The sequence below is a fragment of the Alexandromys fortis genome, unplaced genomic scaffold (assembly GCF_014885135.2).
Source record: "Alexandromys fortis isolate MF-2015 unplaced genomic scaffold, M_Fortis_MF-2015_v1.1 scaffold_94, whole genome shotgun sequence".
In the NCBI taxonomy this organism is placed as follows: domain Eukaryota; kingdom Metazoa; phylum Chordata; class Mammalia; order Rodentia; family Cricetidae; genus Alexandromys; species Alexandromys fortis.
This window is the reverse complement of record NW_026067979.1, coordinates 427,031-437,233: the sequence shown is the minus strand read 5'-3', so window position 1 is coordinate 437,233 and position 10,203 is coordinate 427,031. Positions and strand designations below refer to the sequence as shown.

The 10,203-nt window shown below is 48.3% G+C and overlaps 1 protein-coding gene across 9 annotated transcripts in view; it reads left to right on the top strand.

Moving 5' to 3' along the window:
• Positions 1-263: 263 nt before the first annotated feature.
• The window catches only part of Ldlrad4 (low density lipoprotein receptor class A domain containing 4), a 315,823-nt gene continuing 305,883 nt past the window's right edge, over positions 264-10,203 (top strand). For 5 of the 9 annotated variants that reach the window (XM_050157938.1, XM_050157944.1, XM_050157942.1 and 2 more), the window contains exon 1: positions 921-1,199. The gene's annotated coding sequence lies outside the window, so the exon portion shown is untranslated. Of the gene's footprint in view, positions 412-920; positions 1,200-10,203 lie in introns of those variants that run through there. The other 4 variants (XM_050157940.1, XM_050157946.1, XM_050157941.1 and 1 more) reach the window with 4 other exon arrangements.

Here is a 10,203-nt window from a genome sequence, read left to right as displayed (position 1 = left end):
CCCCCGCCGTCTGGCCGCGCGCCGGGTCCCCGCCGCAGAGTCGGGGGAGGAGCGGCCGAGGCTGAGTTGAGACAGACCCGGCCTCGGCGCGGTGGCGGTGGCGGTGGCGGGACCCGGTCCCCAGCCCGACAGCACCGGCGCTCTCCCTTCCTGCCTTCCTCCCTCCCGTCAGCCGGCGGGGATCCCCAGCGAGCCGGGGAGGAGCCGCGGCGGCCGCCAGACAGGCTGCAAGTCCTGAGAAGGCGAAAGGGGGGCGGGGAGCTCCGGGAGCCCGGTGGCAGGTCCCTCTTAAAGAGCCACGCCGCGCCGTGTCGCGCCACCCGGAGCGCTGCCCCTCCCCCGCAGCCCGCAGGGCCGGTGGCCGAACTGCACGGTGGGCGGTCCCGCTCGCCCACCTAGGGGCTGCTGCAGGTGAGTGCCGCCCGCCGCGGTCTCTGCGTCTGGCCGGAGTTCACCTCTGAGCAGAGCCGGGAGGAGGGGGCGGGCAAAGGACCGGGATGCCCGCCAGCCAGCGCCGGCGACCGCTGCCCTGCCAGCCCCGGCGTCCCCGAGACCCGCTCACCAGGTCTGCCAGGCAGTGCCGCGGGTGGGCGCGGAGGGCGGCCGGGGACGCTTGGCCATCCTCGGAGCGCTCGGCTGGCAGAGTCTTGCCGACCGGGACCCGGTGTTGTAGAGTGTCCCGCTGAAGCTGCTTCATCCAGCAGTGCCCAGCGGTCCGGGTGGGCGCGGGGGTGCGTGCCCCAGGCGGCGACGCTCCTAGGCCTGTGTGCGAACTGCTGCAGTCGTGGGGGGCTGGAGGTCAGCAGCGAGAAGGCGGCGCGGGAGCCTCCCCCTGCACCTTGCGCCCCGGCTCTAGGGCTCCAGGCTTCCCAGCCTTCAGACTGTCTCCCCGGGTCCCCCCCCCCCCCTCCCGCGCTCTTTGACGTCGGCCGCGGGCTGCCCGGGGCTCCTGGCATTGGTTGGCAAAGTCGATTGTCTGGGGCGGCTGCTGTTACACTTAGGCTGGGTCTCCGGGCCGGGAGGAAGCAGGCGTGTGTTGAATTTCTCTTTGACCCTCACGGTGGAATAAACAGGAAGCGAAGAGCACCCAGCCGGGCTCTGCACTTGTCTTTGTTGTGGGCTCTGCGCTCCACAGGCTGGAGGAGGCTTCCCGGGACCCCTGCCCGCGTGCCGTCTGGGCACGGCTGGGGGCGCGCCCTGTGAGTACGCTGCTGGGAGACAGTAGGCTCTCTGTGCGTTAACTCGCTGTGGTGCCACAGAGAGCATTTGCTTGCTTGTTTTTAAACTTTTGTCTGCCTTTCTTTCTTTCTTTCTTTCTTTCTTTCTTTCTTTCTTTCTTTCTTTCTTTCTTTCTTTCTTTTTTAATTGGAGGGTTCTCGGTGTGCAGAGGTTTCAGGACTACAGGGGTAAATGGTGGGTGGGCGTCATTCCAAGAGCCCACACCAGGCGTGTCTGTTCCGGGTTACCTGGAGAGTCATTGCATTGGCCAGTCAGGACAGCAAGAAACTCGTTAAAACAAGTGGGGCTTCCTAGTTTCTGCCCCAGCACAGGAGCGATTGCTGAGTGTCAGTGGCCACATCAGTCAGCGGAGTGGTCTGTTTTTCCACTAAGACTTTTAATGAGCTAGAACGGATTATTTTGATTGGCTTTTTCCCCCTCTGTGTCTGTTTTCTTTGTTTTTTTTTTCCTCCTTCTTTTCTAATTATTTTGCCATCTTGCCATCCCTGAAACTCCTCACTAAAAGTTAGAATTAATTATGACTGTGATATTTATTGGTGACCTTCTGTGTGTTCACACTGGGGTGTGACGTTCAAGAACTGTGTTAGAGGTGGACCGGGATAGAGATGGTGAGTCCTGCTAGACCTTCAGAGTAGAGTGCTGGAGTGGGGAGGTAATGTTCCCCCACAGCTGGCTTTCCTAGGATGCTGAGGTCCTGGCTTTCAGTCCCAGCACCAGGTACAAAAAGCAGGGGCCTATGCTGGGTTAGCATTGCCAAGCTCACTTACCATGGCTCTTTCTATTAATTGTTTCGGGTGTCCCCATACTTTATCCTCCTATCTCTAGTTAACCTGGGCCTTCAGGATTGTGTGTTGGTTTTCATGGGAGGGTCTATGAAGAATACACACGCCAAGCCAGGCCCGCGTTTTGTATGAGAGAAGCTACAGTCTTCGAGTGTAAATTCGGCTCACTGGCATCGTGACTCTGCCTTTGCACATTGCTTTTGGAATATAGAATATATGTTCTGTGAAGGAACGATGTCAAATTTGAATCATGACATGGACAATGAATGGGTCTGAATATTATCCACATGTATTTATTGACATTTAATATTTGTTTTCTGCCATCCCTGTGGAAGTTTAATTCTTTAAGACACAACTTTACTATGAATGTAGAACACAGTTAAGAATTGGAGCCGGGACTACTGTAATGGAATTGTAGCTACCATTCCCCTTGTCTAAACAACAACAACAACAACTCCTACAACAACAAAGCCCTCTAGTGTCTTAGCGTTCTGCTCTTACCCCTGGAAGAGTTCACTGCCCATGTCTCTGGTTCCAGTTCCTGTAAGTTTGTATTTGTGTTGGAGCAGACTCTAGCCAGCAGGTAGTAGTTACGGCTGGCTATCTTTGAGTCCTTTTGGGTGCTTGCTTTTCATGACCATGATCCCTCGGTGGCGCCCAGCCAGTGCCAGGTGCCTCTTGAGTGATTCCGTGGCCATCTGTTGGCATATGATGTGAGGCTCCACAGTCCTTTCCCCGCCGTTCACCGTTAGAATATAGACATCCATAGGCAAATATTTGTTTTCCCCCAACTGCTAACTGTTCTAAGAATAGTTTTCTTGCCTGGCGTGTTGAGAGCAAGGACCTGTCTGCAGAGGTGTTTACAGCTTGGGTCTGTGCTGTATAGTCTTGCTTGACTTAGCAGCCTGGCAGAGCAGCCCTGTAGCTCATGGGTCACTGTCTGTTTTTTTTATCCGGGTTGCTGGAGGGGTGGATTCCTCACCTGGCAGGGAAGCAAAGAGAGGGAAGGATGACTTTTGCTCCCTGTGGGTAGTTTCTGGCTGGCTGCTAAGTAAAGACCCCCAAACTCTGGATCCCTGTGCATGTACCCCACATTGTCAGTCACTTTATAGTGGTATGTAGGATTGTCCTATGTCATCATATAAAGCCCAAACCGGGAGGATTCTGAGCAGGAATACCTGAAAGTGTGTAGATTGGGTAAATCTTTATAGAACCCCTGGTCATGTCTCTTTTTTTCTTTCTACTGTATCTGGGCTTGTGGAGTCTCCAGCATACATTTCTCCTTTGGGGTCAGAGTTGAAAGCGACAGCGGGGAAGTAATAGGAGTGTAGCATTTTAACCTAAAAAATGTTGGCGTTACTCAACATGATTCGCATGGACATGGGTAGTAGCTGTTAGAAGTGGCCAACTGTGGTGTTCTTATGTTTCCCTTACCTCCTCTCTGTCCCGCCATCTGTCTTTGGCTCACTTGTTCTCTGTGTCCTTAGTCCTTTTTGGTAGAAAAGCCTCTCAGAAGCCATTATTTCTCTGGTGTCAAAGTTACTTTCTGCCAGCATGGGCTGCGTTAAATGGGAATTACATCTTGACCTATATTATGAGTATACACGGGAAGTGAATTGTGAGTTTTAAAATAAGAAAACTGGGCCTGGGGAGATGGCTCAGTCGGTCAGATGTTTGGCACGTAAGCACCAGGACTGGAGTTAAGATCCCTGGTGCCCATGTAGACACCAGTGCTGAGCTTCAGAGATGAGCGGATACTTGGAGCTTGCTAACCAGCCAGTCTAGATGATTTGGCGAGCTCCAGGTTCAGTGAAAGGACCCTGACTCAAAAAGTACAGTTGGAGAGAGATTGAAAAAAGACCCGATGTTGACCTCTGGCTCGCACATGCGTGTGCACACACATAAACACATACACATGCATGCCCTTACCCCACAAAATAGGAACAGGAATTCTGCATATTATTTGAATTTTATAACCCCAAGACCTGCCACTTTTGGGGGAGATTGTGTGTGTGTGTGTATGTGTGTGTGTGTATGCACACATGCGTGTGTGCATGTGGCTCATGTGTACACGTACGCCATTGCTTGTGTTCATGTTTGGCAACAAAAGGAAATAGCAAGCACCTGTACTGTTCATGGCTATGGATTCTGTTGGGTTCAAATTTCCAATTAATACTGGTTTTCCTCTGTTGCAGGAAGGCTTGAGAATAATGTCTGTTTCGATACATATCCATTTGATTTAAATATGAATTGCTTTTCTTTGAATTCCTCCTAAAAGTGGTGCTTTGGCCTTTTTAAGCTGTTTCTCTCCACCAAGCTTGTTTTCCAGTTAGGTCTTGGAAATTATGAAGAACGTAGCTGTAATTTCTCTCTTGATTGGCAGCTGAGAGCTTTCCTGGACAAAAATAAGGCTCTACTGTGCCAAATGGTTGACTTTTCTAGAATAAAAACTCTGAAGGGTATGCAAAAAGTCTTCTGGTTAATATATTGGCATTCCCAGAACCCACTAAAACCCTGACAGCCTGCCAGCTTCCACTTAACGAGGACGCAGAATGTCTGGCTCAAATTCCCATGAGTGGAGCGAGGTGGGGGCTGGATGTCCACACCCTTTATTAATTTTTAATGACGATATTTTTGTTTTGCAGATTTTTCTTCAGTAACCCCGGCACCCTCACAGCTGACCCCATACTGCCCCCCTCCTGACCCCATTCATTTGTTTACTTGGTATTGGGAAACCAGTGAGGCGGTGGAGATCACTGACAGGTCACTTCTGACTGGGTGGGTTCTTTGGTGGCTGATTTTCTTTCTTGTTCTCCCTTAGTTTTTGAAAAAGGAAGAGAGCGATGGGACAGAAAAGATAACAACTTATTTTTTTTTTTAAATGATGCTTTGTTGTCTGTTGGGGAAAGAGAAGCATTTATGAAACTTTTAAGTTTGTCAGACAGTTTATATGACAGTGCAAGTTGGTGCTTGCCAAGCTCCAGACAGATTGTTAATGTTCCATGACAGGGGTAAATAAATTACTGCTGTCTGCACCACGCTTGCCCTGCAAACCCACTGTGCAGCCCAGCTGGCTATGTGCTGCTCCCGAGGCCTGGTGGAAGGTGCCGCTGCCCAGAAGGCCTTGCCTGCTGCCAGGAGTGCTGGAACTTGGTCGAGAGGTGGAGAGGGTGTGTGCCTCTCACCCCTTCGGGGTTGTTCAGCAGAATCTGCTTAACAAATCTCTGCCCCTCCTTACTATGTTTTTTACTAGGCTGTCCGTCTCTATCTCCATCTTGGTCTATAGCCGTGTTCTTCTTCCCAGGAAGGTGAAGCACGCATCGCTGCTCAGAGCCCGAGGTCTTCCACAGCCATGTTTCCAAGCTGTTTACAGTTGTGTTCTTTATGCAGGTACAGACACCAAGAACAAATTGCCTGCTGTCGATGGGTGTAGCTGTCCGGGAGGGGGTTGGGTGGCACTCCTTGGGCATAATGTACTTTTATCATGGCCGTTCGGCGACTCAGCTGGCAGAGTGACAGGTGTAATGAACTTAATGGTCTCGCTCTAGTTGTTAGTGGACACACTGCTCAGATTACAAAGCCACCTCCTATGTGGAGTCCCAGCCAAGTGATTTGCAATTCTGCTTGCAGATAGGACTCCAGGCCTGCCTTATTAAGTGACATTAAGGTCAGGAATTGGGTGGCTGTGAGAAACATGTGTGTGCCCTTAGTCACCCTGCTTCTGACTGCCCTGGAGCGTCTCTTCAAAGCCTTACTTTGAAGAGGAAACAACCCATCCCATCCACTCTGGCTGGCCCTTCCTTCTCACAGGGTGTGGTGGGGACCCTTTGGTGTGTGTGGACTTCCTGCCCTTGGGGTTTGCAGAATGCAGACTTCCTGCCAAACTGCTGGTTCCTGTGTGCTTGCGGGCCACTTCTCTCCAGATATAGGCAGTTACTGGGGAGGCATAACTGAGCTTTGTTCCTATTGTGTGTGGACCCAGGGTCTGGCACCCTGTGCGCTGAGTTGGCGTGGCAATTTCTGTAGTAGAATCTCACTGTCTAAGGTCAGAGGGCTGCTTTCTGAAAGGCTCCTTGAACCTGGGCGAACCTGTACGGCCCCTGGCACACAGTCAGAGCACAGTGGCAGAAATGCCACTTATGGGCATGTGTTCTCTGCTGGATGCTCTTCTTAGAGTTGCACATGTATTGGCTAATGTGATCTTCACAGAAGCTCTGTGACACACACAGCTGACATTCACGTTGCACAGACCCAAGTCAAGAAGTTATCCAAAGTCATACAAAATGGTAAACAAACAAAAAAAAAATGGAGTCCTGAACAGCTCGGGCCATCTGGCTAAGAGATGTGTGGCTTTTATACTTTGGAAAATGGCTACACAGACAGGCTACACGTTCTTCTTCAGAGGCCAAATGAGTTTGAGAAGAAATGGGTGTTGTAAACAGAGACTGCACGTTTGTTTCCCAGCCACCCAGACATGAATAATCACATAGAAACTTTATTAATTACAACACTGTTTGACCCATGGCTCAGGTATATTCCTAGCTAGCTTTTATATCTTTTTAATATTGATTTTATTGAGCTCTACATTTTTCTTTGCTCCCTTCCCTTCCTCTCCACTCCCCTCCCCACCCTCTCCCAAGGTCCCCATGCTCCCAATTTACTCAGGAGATCTTGTCTTTTTCTACTTCCCATGTAGATTAGATCTATGTATGTCTCTCTTTGGGTCATCATTGTTGTCTAGGTTCTCTGGAATTGTGATTTGTACGCTGGTTTTCTTTGCTTTATGTTTAAAAACCACTTATGAGTAAGAAAATATGATAATTATCTTTCTGGGTCTGAGTTACCTCACTAAGTATGATGTTTTCTAGCTCCATCCATTTGCCTGTAAACTTCAAGATGTCATTATTTTTTTCTGTTGTGTAGTACTCCATTGTATAAATGTACCACATTTTCCTTATCCATTCTTTGGTCAAGGGGCATTTAAGTTGTTTGCAGGTTCTGGCTGTGACAAACAATGCTGTTATGAACATAGTTGGACACATGTCCTTGTAGCATGATTGAGCATTCTTTGTATATATACCCAAAAGTGGCATTGCTGGGTCTTGAGAAAGGTTGTTTCCTAATTTTCTAAGAAACCACCATACTGATAACCAAAGGGGTTATACCAGCTTGCATTCCCACCAGCAATGCAGGAGTGTTCCCTTTTCCCCACAACCTCTCCAGCATAAGTTGTCATCAGTGTTTTTGATCTTGGGCATTCTTACAGATGTAAGATGGAATCTCAGAGTCGTTTTGATTTGCATTTCTCTGATGACTAAAGATGTTGCTAGCTCTTATATCTTTTTTTTTTCCCCAAGACAGGGTTTCTCTGTAGCTTTGTACCTGTCCCGGAACTAGCTCTTGTAGACCAGGCTGGCCTCAAACTCCCAGAGATCTGCCTGCCTCTGCCTCCCGAGTACTGGGATTAAAGGCGTGCGCCACCACCGCCCGGCTAGCTCTTATATCTTAAATCAACCCATTTCTATTAATCAACCACAAGGCTGTTGCTTACCAGTAAGGTTCTGGCATCTATCTCCTTTGGCAGCTACATGGCTTCTCTCTGACTCTGCCTTCTTTCTCCCTGCATTCAGTTTAGTTTTCCCACCTACCTATATTCTGCCCTGCCCTAGGCCAATGGTAATAAAACATGTTCACAGTATACAGAGGGGAATCCCACGTCAGGGTGCCATTTCTCTACTTGTCTCTGTGTAGGCCTCAGTAGGATTCTAGCCAGCAAGCAAGCTCAGGGTCCCCATCTGCCTCCCCACTTGGTGTTTCCTCACCGCTCTCCCTGTTCTGATTCCACTCTCTGCTCTCTGGTCTGTGGTGAGAGTCTCAGTTCTGAGAACTGGACCACCAGCATCTTTGTGTTTGTTGGATTACACCTTCAATTCCTTGTGAACACTTGTGCATCTTGGGACCCACACAGAGTCCATGTAGGTTTGGGATTATAGGAAGAGGTAAGATCTGAGAGATACGTAGAAAATTGGGCCCTTGCTCTATTTGGAGACCTTCTCATGGCCATAGGACAGCAAAGGACAGCTTCTAAGCTCAATATCTAGCAGATACTTCTTTGGGGCTATTGTCTGGGTTGTGTGCCATATCCTATACAAATATGGAGTACACCACTCATTACAGGGCATGTTGGAGCTTTTGTTGGGTTGGTCCACAGGCTGGTCTGGAAGGTTCTGTTTGGGGGAGATGAGGTCTCTCAATGACTATTCTGGTCTAGGTTCTGTCTTTCTTGTATCTGCAACACTGTGAGTACCCAGCACTTGGGCCTGTCCAAGCATTGCTGTATCTGTTAATAGCTGGGCGGAAATAAGATTTTTTCCCTTCTATTCATTTACTACTGAAAATAGGAAATACAGAAAGAAAGAAGGAAAAGAAAATTTATCGAAATTGCCCATGACTCTATCATCTCTAGAGTTGATCAGTATAAGCAGTTTAGTTGATTCTGTTCAGTTTATTGACTGGGTATAAACTTATATATAGAATCTTATCAATTGGTTATAAGATCACATACACAATTTATATATCCTTTTCTTTTGAAACATTGTATTCAACCATGATTATTTTAATGTGGTTTAAATATTGTTCCAAAATATTTCTTATGATGAGTATATACTATTCACCTTTAGGAATCTTTTAGAAAAATATTTTTAATGGTATATGTGTATCTGTTTGTGGGTATGTTCCCATATGTGCAGGTGCCCTTGAAGTCCAGAAGAAAGTGACAGTTGATTCCTTGAGTTGGAGTTACAGGAGGTTGTGAGCCAACCTCCTTGGGCTCTAGAAACTGAACCTGGGTCCTTTGCAGGGCAATACTTGCAGTTAAATGCCGAGCGATTAAGTGGTTGCTTCTCCGTGCTACACGTTTGTGTCCTCCACTGAGGCATGTCATGTTCTCTGTACTCGTACATTTCAACGAAGGTCTCAACCCTTCCAGACCTGTATGCTACCCAACAAAGCCTTGCCTCCCACACTGCTCGCTCCTAAATCTTGAGAGAAATGAAAATAATTTTAGTGGGGTCTGCTTAATAAAAGTCAATCTTTTATAGATGAGCTCTAGACTCAGACTGTTTGAAGCAGTTGGAGGATGCAGGAAGAGGGGGTCACTCTTCCAGGGCTGGTTGTAATTAGTGTACTGTAGTTATCTTCATAGGCACCTTCATTCCTGGGGTGGGGGGGACTTGTGTACAGTGCAAGGCGTTCATCTGTTCTGTGGTCTGTGTTGGGGGCATGACTCAGTACACAGTACCTGGCAGACAATAGGCAGGGTCTGTGGGATTGTGCAAGCAGTTCTGAGTGAAGCCTTCATAGGAGTGTTCAACAGGGGTACAGGCATGGAAAGGACAGATTGCAGTGCGGCTAGGGTGGCCGTCTCTTCCTGGAGTCATTCTGCACCATCTGCTTGAGCTTTCAATCTCAGGGCAGGTTCTTCCGTGTGTCTGGAGGCACAGTGAGTGCCATATCCTTCCCGAGGTATATATACCGGCTCTCATGGGGAGTGGGCAGTGTGCATAGTACCAAGATCTTAGCGATGGAGTCTTATCGCTAATGGGGTGATGGCCATTCCAGAGACCTGGCTAGTACAGTCCCTTGGCATGTTCTGGAGCCCATTGTGGTGCCGTGTCTTCAAATGGGACCACTTTTTGGTAGATGTGGTTGCCGTGAAGCTGTGTGCTGGGTAGGTATTAGAACATTTACTCAGTATCCAAGTGTCTGAAGATTACATGAGGTGTAACCTTCCTTTGTGTATGGCTGCCTGGAGTTGCTTTTTATTTGTTTGTTCTTAGTTTCTGGCTCACTCTTGCACAGAGATTGGCTGCCTGGGTGCCTTTTGGATATGTTGGGATGTCCAAAGTGGGGTTGACTCTCAGTTGGCTTGGCTGGATGTTTGCTTTTCTGCAACTTTGGCTATTAAAATTGTTGCCCCACCCTAATCATGCTTAGCTTTCGTCTTATTGGTGTTTGGATTATGGCATAATCTTTTTTTTAAGTGGTGTGGTTCTGTGTTTCAAATATTTTTCATCTGAAAAGAATTTTAAAAAAGTATGTATACAGAGAAGTCGACCAATGGAATCGAATAGAAGACCCTGACTTTAACCCACAAACCTATGAGCACCTGATTTTCGATAAA